The 5354-nt window shown below is 51.6% G+C and overlaps 1 pseudogene; it reads left to right on the forward strand.

Moving 5' to 3' along the window:
- The first annotated feature begins 3875 nt into the window (after positions 1–3875).
- Positions 3876–5354, forward strand: part of LOC118089060 (U4/U6 small nuclear ribonucleoprotein Prp4 pseudogene) — a 1599-nt pseudogene continuing 120 nt past the window's right edge.

Raw genomic sequence — 5354 nt, forward strand, 5'->3', positions numbered from 1 at the left:
GACAAAGAGCTGCTCTGTATTGATGAGAAGAAGTACAGGAGGATTTCCGTGTCCCCGTTAGGTAGGAGAGAACTCGTAATGAGAGAGCTTGACGCCTGGATTTCGCCTGATTCTCTCTCTCTCTCCCTCCCTCCCTCCCTCCCTCCCTCTCTCTCTCCCTCTCTCCCTTCTTCTTTCTCTTCCCCTTCCCCTTCTCCTTCTTCTTCCAGTCTTAAATCGCTGCCTTAAGTCTCTCCCTCTCCCCCCACAACTCTCTCCCTCTGCCACCGCCTCGCTTCCCACCAGCTTTAAGCGTGTTAGACACTTCTTCTCAGATTTTGTACATGAAGGCCACTAATTTGATGTCAGACTCAGGCATGGTTCTCATCAATATTATCTACGAGTCGCGTCTTATTGCAGCAGGAGCAGCAGCCAAGCTCTCCCTCCCTTCCCCAACCCGCCAAAGGAATCAAAACAAGGCAGCTTTTCTCTCCTTTCTTGATCAGGAGTTGCACTGGATCTGACCAAGAGAGAGGGGGGGGAGGGGGAGGATGAAGCAATTAAAGCTCATTAGTGGAGACGGGCAAGGGAAACAGACAAAGCTGCTATTTCCCTTGGAGAACTCTGCCTGCCCTGGTCTACACTACATTACCCTGCATTAACTCTGGAGTAATTAATCCAGAGTACCAGGTTTTTAAAAATAAAATAAAATACACCCCACTCTGATCACAGAGGATTTCAGAAGAACATCTACTTACTGAAAGGGGGAGCATTTGGCCTGACTTCGAGAAGGGCAGCGGTGTCCTAAGTGAGGCAAGGGGCACATCATTTCGACCTAAGCTACTTTGAGTTGCTGTTCAAGCTTGTGATCTGCTTCACTCCACTTCATCCAGAGGGGTGTTGGTGCCTGAAAGCTCCCTGAAACTTCTCCAAGGAAGTGATCTGAGTTTCTTCACTGTCTGGCCTCCCCTTGCTAAATCGTCTGACTTCAAAATAGTTCCAAAGTCTTCAGAGAGGCAATTCTGATTTGAGGGAGGATTCCTTAGAAGTTGGTAACTGGTTCAAGATGAATTAGGCTGCAGTTCTCCTGACACCCATTTGGCCCATATGGTCCTTTGGGGTTGATACCCATTTCTTGTAAATAGGCGACATTGATTGAACTGGGAAGAAGTTGTGGGAAAGTAAAGGAAGGTAGGAGAGGATATATTGTTTTGATATTATCCCTCTTCATTCACGCTAGTGAATAAGCAGCAGAGCACATTCCCTTTGCAACTTATTGGAAGCAAGCTGATGATTCGTTGGAATCCTTTAATTAAGGAGTCCAGTCTGGCTTGTTCAGTGTGGATTGCTCCTGGTAAAGGTAAAGGTAAAGGGACCCCTGAGCATTAGGTCCAGTCGTGACCGACTCTGGGGTTGCGGCGCTCATCTTGCTCTATTGGCTGAGGGAGCCGGAGTACAGCTTCCAGGTCATGTGGCCAGCATGACAAAGCCGCTTCTGGCGAACCAGAGCAGTACATGTAAACACCGTTTACCTTCCCACTGTAGCAGTACCTATTTATCTACTTGCACTTTCAGCGCCGTCTTAAGCGCCCCCGGAGCCATGGTGCGCCGGATCCCTCCGGCGCCCGCCGGATCCCTCCGGCGCCCTCCCGCCCCGTTCCGGCACCCTCCCACCCCGTTTCCCAGCGCGGTGGGCGGGTGGGCGCCGCGCGCCGCGCGGGTACAACAGGCGCTGCTGCGCGGCAGGCGGGCGGGCAGGCGCAGCTGCGCGGCGGACCGGTCAGCCAGCGGGTGGGCGCAGCTCGCGGCGCCCTCCTAGCGGGCCGGCGCCATGGTGCCCTGCGCCACCCAGCCTGCACATAGGGCCGGCTCTGTGCACTTTGACGTGCTTTCGAACTGCTAGGTTGGCAGGACCTGGGACCGAGCAACGGGAGCTCACCCCATCGCAGGGATTTGAACCGCCGACCTTCTGATCGGCAAGCTCTAGGCTCTGTGGTTCAGTCTGGATTGCTCCTGGTAACTTTCCCCTTTATTTCCCTCTTAAAGTCTTCTTTAAAAGTAAGACTAAAGTTTTACTCACATTCAGTTCACAGCAGTAATCTGAAGGCAAGCTTTTCCTTGTGGTTACAGTGAAAAGAAGTCGGAGCTATATCTCAGACTTTCTGCTTGTGGGCTGCATCCTATGTGCAGGTTGAGCCATGTGCTGGCTAACAGCCAGGAGAGTCCAAGAGTAATAGTCTAAGAGAGGGATGGTTGCATGGCCAGCCCTTTTATCTGGTCAGCTAGGGTCACGCCCATCTACCTGGTCACACACAGGGGGAGGAAGCCCCAGATCAGGTATGACAGGAAGTCCTCCCTGTCTGGAGCCACATTCCCCTGTGTGCCCATTCTAGGCAACAGGAAGATGTTGTACTTGACTGCTCTAGTAATGATACGTCCCACAAAAGTGTGTAGGATCGTACAGTTTGTAATTTAATTGATTTTAATGCAACTTTTCCGGTGCAAGGATTTTAAGGATCGTAGCCGCTTCAAAAAAGGAATCGATCTTTTGCTGAAAAGGCATCGGAACTTAAGCTTCAGATCAGATTTCGGATCTCCATGTTGTCAGTTTAGCCTTTCTGATTTAGCCCGTTTGGTTTTCATGGGAGCGCAACTGAAACCCTTTCTGTGTTAAATGGCTGGAGAAGGGTGACCCACTTATAGCTCCCCTATAAGCTATCAAAAAGTCCTTTTTCTAGGGGGGGTCGTTGCTTTCAACCCTAGTTCTGAGACATGGCTTCGGGCTTCCAATGAGTTCGCCGAGAGGAACCCGGGGTCTCTTAAGTGTCAAGATCGTGGAACTGAATTTCTGAAGGCTGTGAGTACCTCATTTCTCTCCCCCCCCCAAATAAAATTACTTCTGATTAGACATGGCCGGAATTGCGCCGTTTAAAAACCCTGGTCAATTTCCCGAAGCTCAAAAATGTGCCCAAATGGAAATTCTCTGTCTTTGCAAGAGCTTCTGCTGGAGCGGGAGCCTCACCTCGCTCCTGCAAGCAGAGCTCCACCTCGCCGGTCTTGACAACCGCGGGTATGTCTTCCCAAAATCTCCTCGTTGCCACCCAGAATGGATACCTCTGCGAATGAAGAGCCGGCCACTGCAGGGCTGAGATCCGGGAGATCAGCCCCTACCACCGCCCCATTAAAGCTTAGAAATTCTACCGTGTGCCCTGAAGTCGTCACGCCTAACCTGCCTCCCAGGGGTGTTGTCAATGAGCAAGAAGGGAAGAGCAACCGTGAGATCTTCGCAAGGAGAGAAGGATTACGGATGATGTTCCCACTTCAATCTGACCCTGACATGTGTATTTCCACAAGAGTTCCATTAACTGGTTCTTCTCGGAGAAGGAGTTATATACAGTCTTCATTCTGTTCACTAAATGTATAGCTGATGATTAGCTGAATTAAAAATAAATGGGATTTTAAAAAAAATAAAAATGGGACACTTTTTTTATCCTGTATTTTACTCTGTGAACCTCCCTGAGTGAGATCCTATGATGAAGGGTGGCATATATAAATCAAATCTTTCTATCTATTTATCTATCAGCTCATCTCGTGTTCATGAGCGTAGCCGGGGGGGGCAGCTGCTCCCCCTAAATCAATTAAATAAAAATACTTAACTAACTGACCAACCGGTCGCCGGTCAGCAACGCGGAAGCTCTCAGCCCGCATCACCATGGAGCTCCAGGGAGGCTAGAGCGGCCCGCTCTCCGGGATGGAATGGAAAAGCACCATTGGCTGTGGCGCTCCGCGAGGGCGGAAGGAGAGTCGCTGTGCCGGAAGTGTGTTGTGGGGAGCCTGTTGTGTGTGAGTCCCCCACTACAGGGCCCCGGTCTGAGAGGAGGGGTAGGGAAAGCGCCATGGCTGCGTCGCGGATCGCCCCGGTGAATAAGGGTTCAAAAACAAAGGCCCCAGATGAAAGGGATGCTCCTCCTGCCAAGAAGGCCCCAATTTTCTATGGGAGCTTGGAGGAGAAAGAGCGAGAGCGTCTCCTCAAAGGGGAGTCTGGGATGATGGGCAAGGATGCGGTCAAAGCAGCTATTGAGGCTGGCAACATCAATATCACCAGTGGTGAAGTTTTTGACTTGGAAGAGCACATCAGTGAGAGCCAGGCAGAGGTCCTGGCAGAGTGTGACCGCCGGAAGCGTGCCAGGCAAATCAATGTTTCCACAGATGACTCTGAGGTCAAGGCCTGCTTACGAGCCCTCAGGGAGCCCATCACACTTTTTGGAGAGGGCCCTGCAGAAAGGAGGAAGAGGCTACGTAATATTCTGTCTGTGGTTGGCACAGACGCATTGAAGAAGACCAAATGAGATGATGAGAAGTCCAAGAAATCAAAAGAGGAGTATCAGCAAACCTGGTACCATGAAGGACCAAATGCCTTGAAGACGGCCAGACTGTGGATCGCCAACTACTCCCTCCCTCGGGCAATGAAGCGATTGAAGGAAGCCTGGCTGCTCAATGAGGTCCCTGAGGCCACACGGACATCCCAGAAACAGGAGCTGCACAAATCTCTAAGGTCTTTGAATAATTTCTGCAGCCAAATTGGGGGCGACCGCCCTATCTCCTATTGCAGCTTCAGCCCCAACTCCAAGCTCCCGGCTACAGCTTGCTGGAGTGGTCTCTGTAAGATGTGGTCAGTGCCGGATTGTAATCTCATCCACACTTTGCGAGGGCACAACACCAACGTTGGAGCCATTGTCTTTCACCCCAAGGCAACCATCTCCCTGGACAAGAAGGACATCAACCTGGCTTCATGTGCAGCGGATGGCTCTGTCAAACTCTGGAGTCTTGAAACCAGTGAACCAGTGGCTGACATTGAGGGACACACAGTGAGAGTAGCCCGGGTGGTATGGCATCCCTCTGGCAGGTTTCTGGGCACCACCTGCTATGACCACTTTTGGCGCCTGTGGGACCTGGAGGCTCAGGAGGAGATCTTGCACCAGGAGGGGCACAGCAAAGGAGTCTACGACATCGCCTTCCATGTTGACGGCTCCCTTTCTGCCACTGGTGGCCTTGATGCATTTGGCCGCGTGTGGGATCTGCGCACGGGGCATTGTATCATGTTTTTGGAGGGTCATCTCAAGGAGATCTATGGAATCAACTTTTCCCCTAACGGGTACCACATTGCCACAGGCAGCGGCGACAACACCTGTAAAGTGTGGGATCTCCGCCAGAGAAAGTGCATCTACACCATCCCTGCCCATCAGAACCTGGTGACAGGAGTGAAGTTTGAACCAAATCATGGCAACTTCTTGCTTACCGGAGCTTACGACCACACAGCCAAGGTCTGGACGCACCCAGGCTCATCCCCGCTGAAAACCTTGGCAGGACACGAG

Source organism: Zootoca vivipara, chromosome 7 (genome assembly GCF_965207765.1).
Source record: "Zootoca vivipara chromosome 7, rZooViv2.hap1.1, whole genome shotgun sequence".
NCBI classification, from domain to species: domain Eukaryota; kingdom Metazoa; phylum Chordata; class Lepidosauria; order Squamata; family Lacertidae; genus Zootoca; species Zootoca vivipara.